This window comes from Tamandua tetradactyla, chromosome 6, assembly GCF_023851605.1.
Source record: "Tamandua tetradactyla isolate mTamTet1 chromosome 6, mTamTet1.pri, whole genome shotgun sequence".
Classification (NCBI taxonomy): Eukaryota; Metazoa; Chordata; class Mammalia; order Pilosa; family Myrmecophagidae; genus Tamandua; species Tamandua tetradactyla.
This window is the reverse complement of record NC_135332.1, coordinates 58,734,893-58,755,580: the sequence shown is the minus strand read 5'-3', so window position 1 is coordinate 58,755,580 and position 20,688 is coordinate 58,734,893. Positions and strand designations below refer to the sequence as shown.

General features: G+C 36.4%; 2 protein-coding genes, 1 non-coding gene and 1 pseudogene across 4 annotated transcripts in view; 2 read left to right on the top strand and 2 right to left on the bottom strand.

Annotated features, from left to right (window-relative positions):
* SLC13A5 (solute carrier family 13 member 5) overlaps positions 1-20,688 on the bottom strand; it is an 83,621-nt gene that overhangs the window by 39,226 nt on the left and 23,707 nt on the right. The window lies entirely within an intron of this gene.
* C6H17orf100 (chromosome 6 C17orf100 homolog) overlaps positions 1-20,688 on the top strand; it is a 109,804-nt gene that overhangs the window by 84,795 nt on the left and 4,321 nt on the right. The window lies entirely within an intron of this gene.
* LOC143686681 (trafficking protein particle complex subunit 13 pseudogene) lies at positions 9,278-9,937 on the top strand (annotated as a pseudogene).
* Positions 10,957-11,063, bottom strand: LOC143689123 (U6 spliceosomal RNA). The gene has a single exon (XR_013178590.1). It is a non-coding gene; the product is annotated as a U6 spliceosomal RNA (small nuclear RNA).

Sequence of the window (20,688 nt, the reverse complement as noted above, 5' to 3'; positions counted from 1 at the left end):
AAGAAACAAGAAAACAAGAACTGAACAATTCTGATCTGCTAAACAAAACCTATGCTAGAGATCTAGAATAAGCTGAACTGAATGTCAAAGAACAGATAGACAACAAAGTCATCCAGCAAGAAAATCTTATGTAAAAAAAATGAAAACAATCTCCAGAATAAACTAATTAAGGAAATTAAATGTCTAAGCACCAGGAAAAAATAACAAATCATACTAGGAAAATTGACGATATGACCCAGTCAAAGAAACACCAACAATTCAAATAAGATACAGGAGTTGAAATAATTAATTCAGAATGTTCAAACAGATATTAAAAATCTCATCAGAAATCAAACCAATGAAGTGAGGGAGTATTTCCTCAAAGAAGAAATCGAAAGTCTGAAAAAACAAACCACAGAACTTAAGGGAATGAAAGGCACAGTAGAAGAAATGAAAAAAAAAAACAATGAAAACCTAGGATGTTAGATTTCAAAGGGCAGAAGACAGGATTAGTGAACTGAAGGACAGGACATCTGAAATCTGAGAAGCAAAAGAAAAATAGTGAAAAGAATGGAAAAATATGTGCAGGGACTCAGGGAATTGAATGACAACATGAAGCACATGAATATACATGTTGTGTGTGTCTCAAAAGGAGAAGAGAAGGGAGAAGGAGGAGAGAAACTAATGGAGGAAATGACCACTGAAAATTTCCCAACTCTTAGGAAAGACAAAATTACAGATCCAAAAAGTGCAGCATACCCCAAAGAGAATAGATCCAAATAGACATGCTCCAAGACACTTACTAATCAGAATGTCAGATGTCAAAGAGAAAGAGAGAATTTTGAAAGCCGCAAAAGAAAAGCTATCCATCACATACAAGGTGTTCTAGTTTGCTAGTGGCTGGAATGCAACACACCAGAGACAGATTGGCTTTTAATAAAAGGGGATTTATTTCATTAGTTCTTCAGAGGAAAGGCAGCTAACTTTCAACTGAGGTTCTTTCTTATGCGGGAAGGCACAGGGTGATCTCTGCTGGTCTTCTCTCCAGGCCTCTGGGTTCCAACAACTTTCCCTGGGGTGATTCCTTTCTGCACCTCCAAAGGCCTGGGCTGAGCTGCGAGTGCTGAGATGAGGTATGCCGAGCTGCTTGGGCTGTGCTATGTTGCACTCTTTCATTTAAGCACCAGCCAATTAAATCAGACGTCATTCATTGCAGCAGGCACGTCTTCTAGCTGACTGCAGATGTAATCAGCAGCAGATGAGGTTCACGTACCATTGGCTCATGTCCACAGCCACAGAACTAGGTGCCTTCACCTGGCCAAAGTTAACAACTAAATCTAACTACCACACAAGGGAAGCCCAGTAAGACCATGCATACATTTCTCAGCAGAAACCATGGAAGTGAGAAGGCAGTTGTGGTAATTAGATTAGGCACAATACTACCTAATTGCAATGTAATTATGTTAAAACACTGAATGAAGCTGCATCTGAGCTATAGTTTTTTTTTGTTTGTTTGTTCTGTTTTTGTTTTTTTATATATATATTTTTTTGTATTTTTTATTTTTATTTTTTCCTCTATATTATTATTTTATTTCTTTTTCTGTTGTCTTGCTATTTCTTTTTCTAAATCGATGCAAATGTACTAAGAAATGATGATCATACATCTATGTGATGATATTAAGAATTACTGATTGCATATGTAGAATGGAATGATTTCTAAATGTTGTTAGTTAATTTTTTTTTAATTAATAAAAAAAAAAAACCAGGAAGCCAGGAGAGGAAGCTACAGATGATGCCATGTTCGCCATGTGCCCTTCCAGATGAGAGAGGAACCCTGAACTTCATCGTCCTTCTTGAACCAAGGTATCTTTCCCTGGATGCCTTTGATTGGACATTTCTATAGACTTGTTTTAATTGGGACATTTTCTCGGCCTTAGAACTGTAAACTAGAATTTATTAAATTCCCCTTTTAAAAAGCCAAAAAAAAAAATTTATAAGTATAATAGGGACACTTAGTGATTGTTGTAGGGTCTAGAACCTCTACTTTCTCTCTTCTCTCAGTGAAATACTCACACCAAAATGCTCTAAGAGTCATAGAATTCATATATGTTAATAATACCAATTGCAGTATTTGGCACAATAGTCAGAGTTTTCTTTTTTTTTTTTTGTATTTTGAACTTCAATAGTCCAATCTCAGATTTAAGAATTATTTCTCTTCCTTTGTGGCTTTGTAAGTGACAAGGCTGTCCCAAAAGAATCTCTTTCTAGACATAAAGACTTAAATGTTAATACATCTCTTTTCCATTTAGACTCTTCTCAGATTAAAATTGAAAATACCCAAATCCATCCTGTTACTAGAATGGTAGGGTCAGTGTGATGGTCATCATGCCTATTTTTGTTTGGGAGAGAATAAACCAGACACTGAGATATAGGTTTGTAATTCTGTTGCTTCCACTCCCCACTTGACTGCAATTAGTGTTTCACCTGTAGTTTCAATGACACTGCATGATTGTACAGTTGAGACTAATTTTTACAAAATTCCCTGTTCTCAATTCCCAAGAAACAAATTAAAAGTTTCTAATGAGCATTACAAAAGTGACAGGTTTAATGCCTGAGAGATGTTCTTCCTTTAATAGCTGAAGGTAAATAACATCTCAGTGGAGGAAGTAGGAAATTTTCATATCTGGCACATTAGGAACAGACCACAAAACAATGTAATTCAATGCATTCATCCCTTCCCTGAGAAACTTATAAGGCCTGTCAATTTATTATCTGGTTTCTGAATGAAAAATTAGGATACCTGTGCCTGCCCATGTAAAAAAATTAGGATATCTAAGAGCAGAAAAAAAAAAGCCAATCCATTTCTGGTGTGTTGCATTCTGGCAGCTAGCAAACTAGAACAACAGTGGTATGGTATGTATAAGATACTAAAAGAGAAAAACTGCCAACCAAGAATTCCATATCCAGCAAATGTGTCCTTCAAAAATAAGGGGGAAATTAAAACATTTTCAGACAAAAAAATTACTGAGAGAATTTGTGACCAAGAGACCGAGTCTGCAAGAAATAATAAAGGGACCACTAGAGACAGATAGAAAAAGACAGAAGAGAGAGGTGTGGAGAAGAGTATAGACATGAAGACTTTCAGTAAAGGTAAAAAGAAAAATTAGATATGACATGTGAAATACAAAAGGAAAAATGGTAGAAGAAAGTACTACTCTTACAGTAATAACACTAAATGTTAGTGGATTAAATTCCCCAATCAAAAGACACAGACTGGCAGAATGGATTAAAAAAACAAGACTATTTATATGCTGTCTACAGGAGATGCATTCTAGACCCAAGAATAAACATAGGTTGAAAGTGAAAAGTTGGGAAAAAATATTTCATGCAAACAACAATCAGAAAAGAGCAGGAATAGCTATACTAATACCAAAAAAATTAGACTTCAAATATAAAGCAATTAAAAGAGACAAAGAAGGACACTATGTATTAATAAAAGGAACAATTCAACAAGAAGACATAACAATCATAAATATTTACACTCCGAGCCAGAGTGCTCCAAAATACATGAGGCAAACACTGTAAAGTGAAATAGACACATCTACCATAATAGTTGGAGACTTTGGTTCTCTGCTCTCATCAATGAACAGAACACCTAGTCAGAGGATCAATAAAGAAACAGATAATTTGAATAATAAAATAAACGAACTAGACTTAACAGACATTTATAGAACATTACACTCCACAACAGCAGGATATACCTTTTCCTCAACTGCTCATGGATTATTCTCAAGGGTAGACCATATGCTGGGTCACAAAGCAAGTCTCAATAAATTTAAAAAGATTGAAATCATACAAAACATTTTCTCAGATCATAAAGGAATGAAGTTGGAGATCAATAATAGGCAGAGTGCCAGAAAATTCACAAACATACAGAGGCTCAATAGCACACTCTTAAACAACCAGTGAGTCAAGGAAGAAATTACAAGAGAAATCAGCAAATATCTCAAGACAAATGAAAATGAAAACACAACATATCAAAATCTATGGGATACAGCAAAGGCAGTGTTTAAGAGGGAAATTTATTGTCCTAAATGCCTATATCAAAAAAGAAGAAAGATCAGAAATCGAGTAATTAACTGTTCACTTGGAAGAACTAGAGGAAGAACTAGAGAAAGAACAGCAAACTAACCCCAAAGCAAACAAAAGGAAAGAAATAACGAAGATTAGAGCAGAAATAAATGAAATTGAGAACATGAAAACAATTGAGAAAATCAACAAAACCAGAAGTTGGTTCTATGAGAAAATCAATAAGTTTGATAGGCCCTTAGTGAGTTTGACAAAAAAAAAAAAGAGAGAGGATGCAAATAAATAAAATCAGAAATGGAAGAGGAGACATAACCACTGAACCTACAGAAATAAAGGAGGTAATAAGAGGATACTATGAATAACTTTACGCTAATAAACTAGACAACATAGATGAAATGGACAGCTTGCTAGAAAGGCATGAACAGCCAACATTGGCTTGAGAAGAAATAGATGACCTCAACAAACCAATCACAAGTAAAGAAATTGAATTAGTCATTAAGCTGCTCCCAAAAAAGAAAAGTCCAGGACCAGATGGCTTCACATGTGAATTCGACCAAACATTCAAGAAATAATTAGTACCAATCCTGCTCAAACTCTTCAAAAAAACTGAAGAAGAGGGAAAGCTACCTAACTCATTCTACAAAGCCAACATCATCCTCATACCAAAGCCAGTCAAAGATACTACAAGAAAAGGAAATTACAGACCAATCTCTCTAATGAATATAGATGCAAAAATCCTCAACAAAATTCTTGCAGATCAAATCCAGCAGCACATTAAAAGAATTATGCACCATGACCAAGATATGCAAGGATGGTCCAACATAAAAAATGTATTGTAATACACCGTATCAACAAATCAAAGCAGAAAAATCACATGATCTTCTCAACTGATGCAGAAAATGCCTTTGACAAAATTCGACATCCTTTCTTGTTGAAAACACTTCAAAGGATAGGAATAGAAGGGAACTTCCTCAACATGATAAAGGGAATATATGTAAAACCCACAGTTAACATCATCCTCAATGGGAAAAAACTGAAAACTTTCCCCCTAAGATCAGGAACAAGACAAGGATGTCCACTGTCACCATTGTTATTCAACTTTGTATTGGGAGTTCTAGCCAGAGCAATTGGACAAGGAAAAGAAATACAAGGCATCAAAATTGGAAAGGAAGAAGTAAAACTATCACTGTTTGCAGATGATATGATACTATATGTTTAAAAACCCCAAAAAACCCACAGCAAAAATACTAGAGCTGATAAATGAGTACAGCAAAGTGGCAGGTTACAAGATCAATGCTCAAAAATCTGTAGTGTTTCTATACACTAGTAATGAGCAATATGAAAGGGAAATCAAGAAAAATATTCCATTTATAACTGCAACCAAAAGAATAAAATATTTAGAAATAAATTTAACTAAGGATACAAATGACCTATACAAAGAAAACTATAAGAAATTGCTAAAAGAAATAACAGAAAACCTAAATAAATGGAAGCGCATACTGTGTTCATGGACTAGAAGAACAAATGTAGTTAAGATGTCAGTTCCACCTAAATTGATTTATAGATTTGTTGCAATACCAATTAAAACCCCAAAAACTTACTTTTCAGAAATAGAAAAACTAATAACCAAATTTATCTGGAAGGGCAAGGTGCCCCAATAGCTAAAAATATCTTGAGAAAGAAAAATGAAATCAGAGGTCTCATACTACCTAGCTTTAAGGCATATTACAAAGTTACAGTGATCAAAACAGCATGGTACTGGCATAAAGATAGATATTCTGACCAATGGAGTTGAATAGAGTGTTCAGATATAGACCCTCTCATCTATGGACAATTGATCTTTGATAAGGCAGTCAAACCTACTCACTGGGACAGAACAGTCTCTTCAATAAATGGTGCTTGGAGAACTGGCTATCCGTATGCAAAAGAATGGGAGAGGATCCATATCTCACACCCTATACAAAAATTAACTCAAAACGGATCAAAGACCTAAACATTAGACCTAAGACCATAAAACTTTTAGAAGAAAATGTAGGGAAATACCTTATAAATCTTTTAATAGAAGGTGGTTTCCTAGATCTTACACCCAAAGCACAAGCATTGAAGAAAGAAATAGATAAAGGGGAGCTCCTCAAAATTAAACACTTTGGTGCATCAAAGAACTTTGTCAAGGAAGTAAAAAAAAAAAAAGCAGCCTACACAATGGGAATCAATATTTGGAAATGATATATCAGAAAAGGGTCTAGTATACAGAATATATAAAGAGATTGTTCAGCTCAACAACAAAAAGACAACCCAATTACAAAATGGGCAAAAGACATGAACAGACACTTCTCAGAATAAGAAATACAAATGGCTAAAAGGCACATGAAAAGATGCTCAAGTTCCCTGGCTATTAGGGAAATGCAAATCAAAAACCACAATGAGATATCTCACACCCACCAGAATGGCCATTATCAATAAAACAGAAAACAACAAATGCTGGAGAAGATGTGGAGAAAGAGGCAGACTTATCCACTGTTGGTGGGAATGTAAAATGGTACAACTGCTGTGGAAGGCAGTTTGGTGATTCCTCAGGAAGCTAACTATAGAATTGCCATATGATCCAGCAATACCGTTGCTAGGTATCTGTTCAGAGGACATGAGGGCAAGGAAACAAATGAACATCTGCACACCAATGTTTACAGCAGCATTATTTACAATTGCCAAGAGATGGAATCAGCCCAAATGTTAATCAACAGATGAGTGGCTAAACAAGCTGTGGTATATGCATAAGATGGAATATTACACAGCTGTAGGACAGAATAAAGTCATGAAGCATGTAACAAGATGGATGGACCTTGAATACATTATGCTGAGTGAGATCAGCCAGAAACAAAAGGATGAATACTGTATGGTCTCACTGATATGAACTAACATTAATGAATGAACTTGGAGAATTTCAGTTAAGAACAGAGGCAATCAGGAGATGAAAATACGGTAGATATTCAGTAATTGGAGCTGAAGGGATACAGATTGTGCAACAGTACTGATTGTAAAAAATCAGAAATGGATAGCACAATACTTCCTAATTGTAGCACAATAATGTTAGTACACCGAATGAAGCTGAATGCGAGAATGATAGAGGGAGGAGGACTGGGGGCACAAATGAAATCAGAAAGAAAGATAGACAATAAAGACTGAGATAAGTATAATCTAGGAATGCTTAGAGTGTACAATGATAGTGATTAAATGTACAAATTAAAAAATGTTTTGCATGAGGAAGAACAAAGGAATGTCAGTATTGCAGGGTGTTGAAAATAAATGGTAATTCATATTTTAAAACTTTAACTTATGTATGAGACTAAAGCAAAAAATGTTTATTTGGTACAAAATTATATTTTGACTAGTGCATTTCCTAATATAACTTATATGAACAGTTTAATTGAACACCTTAAGTACATGGAACCTTGAATAGAGCATGAGATTTTGTAGGTTTGTCCAGAGGGATGCCCCAATAAATCTCAGAGTGATGCCCCAATAAATCCCAGAGTGGTTTGAACAGTGCATAAAAAAGTATTTGCAAAGCCCCCTTGGGGGAATGGCAAGAAAGGGGGGAAATTCAGCTTCCCCATTTGGAGAACTCCTGATAGTCTCACAAGCAGTGGGGACAACTAAATCAATAGGCCAAGCCCCCAGTCTTGGGGTTTGTTCCTATGAAACTTACCCCTGCAAAGGATAGACTAAACCCACTTGAAATTAGGCCTAAGAGTCACTCCCAGAGAACCTCTTTTATTGCTCAGATGTGGCCTATCTCTCCCTCAGCCAACATGGCAAGCAAACTCACTGCCCTCCCCCTCTCTACATGGGACATGACTCCCAGGGGTGTAAACCTTCCTGGCAATGTAGGACAGAAATCTTAGAATGAGCTGGGACTTAGCATCAACAGATTGAGAAAAGCTTCTCGACTGAAAGCGGGAAGAGAGAAATGAGACAAAATGAAGTGTCAGTGGCTGAGAGATTTCAAACAGAGTTGAGAGGTTATCCTGGAGGTTATTCTTATGCATATATAGATATCCCCTTTTTAGTTTATGGTGTATTAGAGAGGCTAGAGGGGAAGTGCCTGAAACTGTAGAGCTGTGTTCCAGTAGCCATGTTTCTTGAAGATGATTGCATAATGATATAGCTTTTGCAATGTGACTGTGTGATTGTGAAAACCTTGTGTCTGATGCTCCTTTTATCTACTTTATAAACAGATGAACAAAATATATGAATTAAAAATAAATAAATAATAGGGGAAACAAATGTTAAAATTAAAAATATATATATATTGGGAAAAAAATGAATAGAACCTCAGTGACACATGAAATAATATCAAGTAGTCTAACACAAGTGTAACTGAAATTCCAGAAAGAAATGGTAGCATAAAAACATTTAAAAATATAAAAATTTTCTAGATTCAATAAAAATATCAATTTATGGATCCAAGAAACTCACCAAATTCTAAGCAAAAATAACACAAAAAAGCCATGCCAAGCCACATCAAAATCAAATTGCTAAAAACCAATGATAAAGAGAAAAAATTTAAAACCTAGGAAAAGACACATTACATATAGGATAACAAAGCAAGAATCACTGAGGACTTTTCATCAGTAACAGTGTAAGATAAAATATAATAGATCAATTCTTTAAATAGATAAAAGAAAATTAAGAGATGTCAAAGATATACAAGGCAAATGCAGAGAAAAAGCATGTACGGCAAAATAATATCAGTTGGCATGAAATTCAAGGAAAAAGCTTTAAACAAGGTCAAAAAAAAATCTGATGAGGGGGGAAAGAACAATTGTGAAGAAGCTATATCCAAGATATAAACCTTAGTGCAACAAACAACTTTGCAGCCAAATACGTAAAGTAAACCAAACCAAGAAATACGAGGAGATAGTTAGATTTTTTTTTTTAATGGTTATATTGTTAAGAATAGGCTAGGATATGCTGCAAAAGCAAATGAACTCCAACTTCTCAGTGCTTTAACACTACAAAAATTTATTTCTGAGAGAAAAAGCTACCAATGGAGAAGCTAAAAGCTGAAGCAACAAAACCTGGGAGAGAAGGACCAGCAGACATCGCCCTATGCCTTGCTATCTAACAAAGAAGCCCAAGCTCTCCAGTAACCAGTCTTCAGAGAAGTTTGGTGTGTGCAGTGAGTTATACAACTCAGAGTGGAGAAAAAATGTATTTTAGAAAATTTTTCAAATTTCAGGTTCTCAAACCACTGGATGTGAAAACCAAATTTTAAAAGGCCGAGATTGACGAAGTATTTCTCAAAGCCCAGATTCAGAATATTACAACCTCACCCATGTTTATGGAGACAGTTTCACTGGAGCCATCAGTTATGTCACCCAGGCCGCAGAATGTGTATCTACATTTGGATGGATACATGCAATTACTTATACTGCCTAAAACCTAAGAAGGAGTTTGCAGAAAAGGCAGGCACCATTAAGGGAGGAACCGAAATTGGAAAATCGGATATAGTGTGGAAAACAAATCTAGGTGAAAGCGGAAGCTTATAGACCAGCCAACTTCAAAGAATGGCTCCAGATTATGGAGCTGTTAGGTTGTCTTTGAAGGCAATCCCAGAAACTGTAAACCTAGAAGAACCTTTTCATATTACCTGTAAAATAATAAACTACAGTGAAAGGACTATGGATCTTGTTTTGTACATGTGCAATACCAATTCCACCCCCTGGTAGGGCATTTCAGGAAGGCAGCTTGGAAAGCTGCATCAAGTTCCTCTCTCTGCCTTGCTCTTACTCTACTATCTTCAGTATAAGGACTGAAAAGTGTTTCTGGTTTACATTGCACAAGTCCATGCGGTATCTTTGTCCATTAAAGTGGAAAGCTAAAGAAAATTTACAATGTTATGTTTTCCATTTAGTTTCTTAGAACTGCTTTCTGTATTTTTGTCAGTGTGTATAATGATTGGTGTAAGGCAAAAATAAGTATGTAATATTTAAATGTCTTTCCTGTAAAACTGAGTTCTTTAAAATATTTAATATTTGTTTTAAAAAGAATCATCTGCTGATTTTATCTAATGAATTATATCATAAACAATCATTTGTGTATTTCCTATACACATTATCTCATTATGTTCCATTTTGTTCTCCAAAAGTTCTACACTTGAGACCATTTTTACCCAGCAAGTATCCAGAACAGAGATCAGCAACATTTTTCCATAAAAGGCTAGCTAGCAAATAATTTAAGCTTTGTGGGCCATACCATGTCTGTGGCAACTACTCAGCTCTGCCATCATAGTGTGAAAATAGGCACAGACAATTGTAAACGAAAGAACATGCTGTGCTTGCAAAACACACCAACGAGTTTTCTGGTTTGCTAATACCAAGCTAGAAGACACAACTCTTTCTTAGAAATTTAGGACTTTCATAATAATTTTATTTAGAAGTATTTTCATTATCCCCCCTTTTTTCCCTAGCTCCTCAGTCAATAGAAAAAATATTTGTTAAAAAGAAATTGGGATAGTCCTTTTGTAAACTGGTATTTGCTAACACAACATTGGGTCAACTTTTCTAATCATTTTCACATCACTGTATTTTGACTGCTGTGGTATGTAGGTGTGCTTGTGTATATACACAAAGAAATGTCTAACTTTTAAGGGATTAGATAGCAGATCAGAATTGGTTTTGTTTCTTAGCTTGTTGATTACTCAGTGACTTTTTTTTTTCCTGGCATGGGCAGGTTCTGGGAATTGAACCCCGGTTTCTGGCATGGCAGGCGAGAACTCTGCCACTGAGCCATGTTACACCACCCTCAGTTAACTTTTAATTAGATTAATAATTTTCTAATTCTAAACCAAAAGTTCCTGTTGTTTTCGAGGTTTTGCTTTTTTTTTTTTTAAATATGGAACGCTTCATGAATTTGCGTGTCATCCTTGCGCAGGGGCCATGCTAATCTTCTCTGTATCGTTCCAATTTTAGTATATGTGCTGCCGAAGCGAGCACGGTTTTGCTTTTTTTTTTTGCCATTGAAAAATATGCTACTCTTTTTCATAAGGTACATTTAAAGGATTCCCAGCTTCTGATATTTGATCTTGAACTTTAAATCATGTATTAATACTGTAATACATTAATAAACTCTGTCGCTGTGTATAATCAAACTTGTTTACTTAGGTCATGAAAAAAAACAGTGAAGAAGTTAAGGCTTTAAACAACTTTGGAATATGAATGTAATAAAAGTTTTAAATATTTTGTCAGGAAAACAAAATTTATGCTGTTAAATAGAAGGTATCCTATTTCAGTATGCTGAAATTCAAGAATGTATACATCGTTTCTTAAATGTAAGAGTACATTAAGTCAAATACAAAAATTGGCTTTTCTTTATTGCCTATTTAGTGCCATGACAATTGTTTGGTCCAAAATGAAAGCTCTGTTCAGAATTGGATTAATAATTAATGAAATGTCTGTGCAAAATAAAGCTCAAGTAGTATAAAACTGAGGTCTTTCTTCCAAAATAATTAAGATTACTTAAAGGAGGAAACAGGGCTGAAGTCACTGCTCTGGGCACTTAGATTTTCAAGAATCTTCTTATGACTGAACATTTTTTCAACTTTTAAAAACTAAGATATATATATTTTAGAAGTTTATTTCTTACCTATGCAAAGTGTGATGTGCATTAGGTGGATCTCCTCTATTTTGTAGCCACATAATCTAGAATACATAGTCTACAAGGTTAGAGAGCCAGAAGGAAGAAAACTGGAAGGTTAAATGGGGTGTTTTTAAAGGCCACACTTGGAATTGGGTCAGATTTTGGCCAGATTATATGATTAATTAAATCACAGGTACATGCCCCCTATCAAACAATGAGTCCGGGAGACACAGCCTTCCTGTGGTCACCTAAGTGGAAACAGTGAACACTTAGTATTTTCTAAGTATTTTCTTCACCAAACTAGTTTTTGAAAACTCGAATAAAATCAGCATGGCTCTGGAAAGACTGATCAAGATAGAAAGAGAAAATAAATAAGTAAAGGAATGAAAAGGGATACATAACTTCAGGTGTAGCACAGACATGAAAATAAGAAATTACCATGAGCAACTTTATGCCACTGAATTTTTAAATATGGATGAAAAAGATAATTTTAGAAACTCACTCAAGAAGAAATCTTAAAAACATAATTGACCCATAACTATTAAATCACTGAAGCAGTTGTAGAAATTTTTTTTCTACAACACTCCCCCACACCCGCCAGAACCAGGTACTTTAATATTTGCTATATTAAACATTCAAGGAATATACAAACCCAATATTTTATATACTGTTCTGGAAATAGAAAAATACACTCCCATTTTATGAGGTTGACATAACCTCAACACCAAATCCAGTTAAGGGCTATTCCAGATGAGGAAATGTTTAAGCTTGTCTCAAAACATAAATACAAATATCCTCAGTAAATGACTAGCAAATTCAATCTAGCAAATCATTGAAAGTCCTTTAATTCTACTCTTACCATAATAGTTTGGCTGCATATAGAATTTTATGCTGAAAATCACTTTCCTTCAGAACATTAAAGACCTTTCTGCATTGCCTTTTGATTCCAGTGTTGCTGGGAAGAACTATAAATCCATTCTTACTCTTGGTATTTTATGAAACCTGCTTTATATTTCCTTTCTAGAAATTCACGAGATCTTCTTTTTTCCCCTTTTTCTGTCAGTTCTGCCCCCTTGGCACTGGGGCAAAAATGAGCAACCTCCACTTTGATCAGGTTCACCTACGCTGGGGGCCTATTTTTAGTAGTCAGAATTTGTTAATTAGTTCCACAATTGGCGTTTGATTGTGCCCAGTCCCTGCTGCTGGTAAAGTCCTTTCCTTTCCCATCTGGGAAGCGGCCTGTAGGAGAGGGGCGCTGGCCACCACAGCTTTGGGAACTCACGGTTCTGGGGGGGGTGCTTGCAGCCGGTCCAGCTGGTCCAGTCTAGGGTATGCTGTGTGTCTGGTCACTGACATAGCCCCAGGAACTGTTCTGTACTGTTTCTGGTTATTTAGTAGTTGTTCTGGAGGACGAACTAAAACGCACACGTTGTTAAGCCGCCATCTTGACCCAGAAGTGCCCTCACGAGATCTTCTTGTTCCCAGTTGAGGTGGTTAATTTTATGTGTCATTTGGCTAGGTTACAGAATCCAGTTGTTTGGTCAAACTCTGGCCTAGACGTTACATGAAGTATTTTAAAATGTCATTAGCATCTACAATCAGTTGATTTTGAGTAGATTCGCATGAATGTTAAGGCCTCATCCAATCAGTAGGAGGCCTTAACAGCAAAAGACTGAGGCTTCTAGGAAAAGAAATTCTGTCACCAGATTACATAATTTACTCTTCTCTGAGTTTTTAACAAGCTGGCCTCCTCTATGAATTTCAAGCTCAAGGCTTCCTACCAAATTTCCACCCTGCTAGCTTCCCCTGAGACTGCAACAGCACTCTTTTTTTTTGTTTGTTTTTTTAACATGGGCAGGCACCAGGAATCGAACCCGGGTCCTCTGGCATCACAGGCAAGCATTCCTACCTGCTGAGCCACCATGGCCCTGCAATAGCACTCTTACCAGAAGTTCTTGCCTCTGGCCTGCCCTACAGATATGGGCTTGCCAGCTCTCCATAATCACATGAGCCAATTCCTTAAAATAAATCTACATATTTATACACACATATATCCTGTTGCTTCTTTCTCTCTGGAGAACCATGATATTGTTCCTTTTTACTTTTCTTGCACTGGGCACTTGGAAAGCTCTACAAACTGATGAACCTTTTTACTTTTCTTGCACTGGGCAGTTGGAAAGCTCTACAAACTGATGTCCCTTTGTTCTGGAAAATTCATTAAATTGTTTCTTTGAATATTTCTTCCTCTTGATTTTTTTCTATTCTTCCTGGAATTCCTATTATTTGAACTGGTTCTCTAAGTTTCTTATCATTTCTCTCCTGTCTTTCCTTTCTGTTTGTTTTTGTTTTATCTTTGAGAAGTTTTCTCAACTTTACCTTCCAGGATTTCTTTTGTTTTATTTTTTTATTTCTTCTACCACATTTTCAGTTTCCAAGAGTGTTTTTTTTGTTTGAATTCACATCGCTTATAGCATTCTCCTCCTCTTTCAGAAAAAAAAGTTTTTTATCTTTCTCAATGCATCATTGCCAGTTGTTTTGAAGTCTTTTCATTATGATATATTTTCTGTTGACAAAGATAGTAGAAAAACCTAAATTTTAATTCACAGGAGACTGGATTAACAATTTGGGGCATAGTGATACAGATGCATACTCTACAGCAATTAAAATGAATAAATTAAAGCTGCATGATTTTATGTGGATAAATCGCAAAAATATAGGGCTAAGGGTAAAAAGCAAATTGTAGAAAGATTTATCAATTTTAGGTCCATTTATACCAGGTTTAACAACAATGTTTAACAATAAGGTGCATATATTTGTTTGAAAACCATGCAAGGGAATAAAAAACTCCAAATTCAGGAGAGTAGTTACATCTGTGGAGGAAGAGAAACAGAATTGGCGTACACAGTAGATTTCAACTATTATTTCTAATAAGTTATTTCTTAAGTTAATTAGTGGGTACACAGCTATTCATTTAATTTTTGGTTTTGATATTTTAAAATAGTCACAATAATGTTTTTTATTTACATTAAGAAATTAGGGAATTCAAAAACAAAGTTAGAGTTTATAGAAAGACCAAATTTTATTTAAAATAGAGACCTGTAAAAGTTAGGTCTCTGCTTCAAGAAGTTAGCATAAAAATGCAAAGGCAGGAGAGAAGATAGCAGCAAACCCCTCGCTGTCATTTACAGGATGTAAGTTAATTATCTAATTTTGCTTACTTTTAAACAAATAGGAACCAGGGACCTGAATGTGATTGTATGAAAAGCAATCAGTATGGAATTGCAACAGAAGGGAAATTGTACAAGCAAAGAGTAAGGTTTTCTAACATTAAAATAACTCCCCTTGCCTTAATTTCAAAAGGGTGGATATAAGGACCTAATTTGGGCATTGATAGAGGCCATATTTTCCATCGGCTCTGGGAATGGTAGAGATGGCCCTAGGGGTATGGATGGAGGACTGTGGGGAGACAGAGGTGGCCCTTGGGATTGTGTACAATTTTGAATGTTCTCAACCATGTACCCTGGAATTTCTCGATGACTCTGAACATCTGGTGTTTCCTCCCATCAGCGAGGCTCCTGCCAAGGTACAGCAAGCCAGTGTGACCGGTTCTGCATGGCTTCACTGACTTTCCCCATCAGCATCCCTACATGGAAGTGTCCCTGGACTGAAAGGTGACAGGGCTCATTCTCCTACTGAGGTTTCCAGTCTGGCTGGTATTGGTCAGTGTGACAGCCTATTATCTCTTCAGGTCTTGCTATCCCTCTTACCACCAGAGAGGCTTGAAAAGACCCCCAAAAAGCAACTCAAGTGAGATGTTCAGCAGCACTAAACAGATCATTTCAACAACAACAACAAATTAATTCTTCTACCCATCCCATCTCTTCCCATTCCCCAGAAGCAAACATTTGCAATAGCATTTTTGGCACTTCCTTCTATTATTATCTTCCATGTCTTTAAATAAAATAATTGAACTGCTATTTCACCACTTCTCAATTTTAAAATCTATTTATTGACTTACTATCATAAAAGATGAGTATTTAACTCCCTTGCACTAATACTATACATTTTCCCCACCCCTTTCTCCTTTTCTTCCCTATATCTTCTCAATATAGTATATGGACATTTTGGTTAAATTTTATGAATTTAAATTTTTATTAATTTAAATTAAATTTAATTAATTTAATTAAATTTTTATTAATTTAAATTCATAACAATGAAAATACAGTTTACTGTTAAGCTAAGTACCATGCTTGAGTTTCATTTCTTTTATAACTTCGTAGTTTCTTAGAGTTAGCACTAGTTTTCCATTTGCTTAATTTATTTTTTAAGTACCTACTATCCATTTCTCTTCTTCCTGCATTTCTGAAACACCCTTTCAGTATAATTTTACACATGCTCAAACTTATAAGATAATATACATTAGTTCCTTTTCTAACTAAAAATCTCCAGCTCCAATCCGGACCTGCTTGCATGGATGACTGTCATCCTGGAATTTCTCTTTACTTTTTCTCCTCTCTTGAATCCCTTAATGCCTAGACTCCATGCCATAATTATTCTTGGATTATTCCCTCATCTTGGTAAACTATATCCTGCAGTAGCATCCCAGAAGGAGAGTTTATGAGAATTAATGTCAATGGTCTAACTGATAGATTGGCTAGGTATAGAATTCCAGGTTGAAAATCATTTTCATTCAGAAGTTTTAAGGCATTGCTTTCTTTTCTTCTACTGCTAATGTGGGTGTTAATAATCCAATGACATTCCGATTCCTGATCCTTTGTATGTGACCTAATATTTCTCTCTGGAAGTTTGGGAATTTTTTTTTACTCAGTGGCTTTCCGGAATTAGTGCCCTGATGTGAGCCTCTTCTCGTTCATTGTGCTGAGCCCTCAGTGGGCCCATTCAGTTGTAGACTCAAGTCTTTCAAGTCTGAGAAATTTTCTTGAATAATTTATTTATTTCTTCCTTGTCAGGTTTTTTTTTTCTAAAACTTTTATTAGATAAATATTGGACCTCCTGGATTGATATCATAATTCTATTTTCTCTTTCATTGCCATCTCTTTGACTTTTTGTTCTAGAAGAGCTCTTCAACCTTATTTTCTACCTCTTCCATCGATGTCTTTTATTTTAGTCATCCTATTTTAATTTCCCAAAGTTCTCTTTGGTTTTTGTTCATTATATATAGCATCTTGTTTTCTATTATTGATGCGGTGCCTTCTCTCTTTGAGGATATATGGGGATTGGGTGGTTGGTTTGATTTTGTTGTTTTTTTTTTTTTATGAAATTTATTATCTGTCTCTGTCTCCTCTGAGTTCTTTTTATTTTATTTGCTAGTATTTGTCTTTCTAGTTCTCATTAGAGACTCTTCTCAAATGCCCAGTGATCTGTGGCAGTCCATTTATATATAAGAGCAAGGCACTAAAAACTCACTGGAAGCTCTTTGTGCCAGAGTGAGTTTATTTACTTACAGGGATTGAGTGTTAAGCTGGCTTTTTCAATACTTTTTTTTAATATTTATAGTTCTACTCTCTTGTGCCATTCAGAAAAAAATCTTGCAAATGACCTGGTTTATATAAATCTGAGAAATAGATGGAGATAAGGAGTTGGGGATCTCATTGTTCAATTTGCAGACTTTCATTTAATCCCGATCTTTGAAGTCCAGCCCTCAACCCCACCCTGCACTTTGTACCTAGTATTCCGAGTCCAGAGACTATGGTTTATTTTCCCTAGAAATAAACTTCCCATCTCCTTCTGGTACTGGTATGGGAACTTGAGGCCTAAATGATATTTTTGTAGATTTTCAGCCAGTCTCCCAGTTTTTCTCCTATGTACCATGGAATCAGTGCGTCCAATACCTGAGCCTTTCCAGAGTTCTGTGAAGCAAAAATCTTTCTCTCCCTTGAACTCCATACCTTTATATCCAATCATCTGCCAAGCATCTCTACTGGAGGTTCAATAGGCCTATCTCATTTAATGTAACTAATGCTGTCCCCTAATGTTTCCCAAAGCCAGAGCATCTTTCTGTCTTCTACATTCAGGTGATGGCAACCCCATTCCTTCAGCTGCTCAGGTCAAAAATCATGGAGGCATATTGATTCCTTTGTCATATACTATGTTCAGTTGACCTTCAGCACCTAGACAGGCCCTGTTGTCTTGGTTTCAAAATATATCGAGAATCTGAACATCTTTCATCATATTCGTTGCTACTACCCTAATCAAAACCGCCATCGTCTCTCACCTGAATTGCTGTCATGGTCTCCAAACTCTCCATGCTTCTGCCCACAAAATCAATTCTCAGTTCAACAGCCACAGTGAGCCAGATAAAATTTAAGTCAGCCCATATCACTTCTCTGCTTCACACAATCCAATGGTTTTCCAGCCCATTTAGAATACAAATTAAACCCTTATTAAGATCTGCAAGTTGTACACAATTTGCCCTCCACCATTGTCTCTCTCATTCGTACCCCACGACTATCCCCATACTGGTCTCCCACCTCGGGAGGGCGATTGTACTAGTTCCACTCTGGGTGGAATTCTCTTCCCCCAGGAATCTGCAGGGATACCTCCTTCATTCCTTTGTCCATTTTCACAAAAGAAATCTTCCAAGTGAGGCTTTTCCAGGCCATTTAAAATTTCCCACCTAAACTTTCTGCCCCATTCTGTGACAGTTTATATTCTACTTCTATGCTTTATTTTTTTCACCATCATACTATGTATTTGATTCATTTGGTGTCTCACTTTTCTCAACTAGAATGTAGCTCCATGAGGGAATAAATGTTTGTCCATTTCCTTTACTAGCGAACACCCATTGTTTAGGACACAGTAGGCACTCAATTAATGTTCCTTAAATGAATGAGTGTAATGGATGGATGTCCCGCCTCAGTGCTTCCCATATAAGCACCTTTGTTTCTGCTTTTTCCTCTCTGCCAAGGTAGCTACTACTCCCCCATCATTCAAAATTGCTTTGTTTTCTCTTCTCTCTTGTTTGTACTGTGGTTCATACCATATCTGTATCTCATGTCTATCAATTTGCTGGCGGTTGAGGAGGATACAGAGTGAAATGCCTGGTTCAGTTCACCATACTTACCAGAAATCCAAGTGATTCATCCCATTTCCACTATACAGTACTTTTTCTACAATACTTTACTTACTGCATGCTTGAAGTTGTAGTTTTTTGTTTTAGTTTGATCCCAACTGCTTTCCATGTTTCAAGGATTCCTCTCAAATGTATGGTCCGCCAAGAGTAATCCATTTATGTTTTCTTCTTTTTCTTTTTATTAGAGAAGTTGTAGGTTTATAGAAAAATCATGCAGAAAGTCGAGTTCCCAGATATGCCCTTCCTCACACACAGTTTCCACTATTAACATTTTTCATTAGTGTGGTACTTTTGTTACACTGATGAGATAATATCATTATAATGAAACTATTAACTGTAGTCCATAGTTTATATTATGGTTCACTGTTTGTGTTGTACAGTTCTCTGGTTGTTTTAAATCTTCATTCTGGTAATATATATATATAATTTCCCACTTTAACCACTTTCAGATATGCAGTGCAGGGATATTGATTACATTGGACTGCAGGGTCCTCAGTCTTCTCTAAGTCTGTTTTGTCCTGAGCTTGTGCTCCCTGGTGACCTTAGGAATCCTCCCATTTGCAAGAATCCTAATGTCCCCGCAACTTTCTGTGCAATAGACCTGCCCCCAGGCGCTCTCTGGTATGTCTTAAAGATGGTAATCCTTTTCCCCCTGGTTGCTTTGGTTTAATTGTTTCTTAAACGGCTCCAGCTGTCTGTAAGCTGCCTCTACCCATGAGGGCAGGCCACACAGGCCACCTAACCCTACAACTGAAAATCCACTCTCTTCCTGGTATAACGAACCAAAGGACAAGTTAAGGGCAACCACAGCAGGTGGAAAATGATGGAGAAATCTCAGAAGGAGAGTGTCAGAGAGAGCCTTAACGTCTGCATATAAACTCGGCCCAAATCCCCAGCCAACCCCTGAACCATACATACACGTCACAGATTCTAAGCAACCTGGCTCAGGAAAAAAAAACTGAACTGAGATTTGAGATTCAAAGTTTACATCTGTGTCTGTTCTAGTTTGCTAGCTGCAGGAATGCAACACACCAGAGACAGGTTGGCTTTTAATAAAAGCGGATTTATTTCATTAGTTCTTCAGAGGAAAGGCAGCTAACTTCCAACTGACATTCTTTCTTACATGGGAAGGCACAGGGTAATCTCTACTGGCCTTCTCTCCAGGCCTCTGGGTTCCAACAACTTTCCCTGGGGTGATTCCTTTCTGCATCTCCAAAGGCCTGGGCTGAGCTGCGAGTGCTGAGATGAGGTTGCTGAGCTGCTTGGGCTGTGCTACATTGAGCTCTCTCATTTAAACACCAGCCAATTAAATCAAGCATCATTCATTGCAGCAGGCACGCCTCCTAGCCGACTGCAGATGTAATCAACAACAATTGAGGTTCACATGTCATTGGCTCATGTCCACAGCAATAGATCTAGGCACCTTCACCTGGCCAAGTTGACAACTGAATCTAACTACCACAATGTCCAATCAAGTTAATTACAAACTAAAATTTAAAAATTTAGTGCTTTTTGGAAGAATATAACAGAACCCAAAGTTCTTACAACATAATATTCACAGTGTCTAGGATTCGATCCCAAATTATTCCATTCTCAAAAGGAAATACAATCAACAGAGCCCAACCCCAAGATGATCCATATGTTGGATTTAGCAGACAAGGATTTTAAAATAGCTATTGTAACTATGTTCAATAATATAATGAATAAAAATAAATGCTTTTAATGAGTGAAAAATTAATGAAAGCTCAGGAGATAAATAAAAGCTATAAATATAAACCAAATGGGGGGTGTGAGGGTAGTTTAATGGTAGAATTCTCGCCTGCCGTGCAGGAGACCTGGGTTTGATTCCTGGCCCATGCACTTCCCAAACAAACAAAAGAAACCAACAA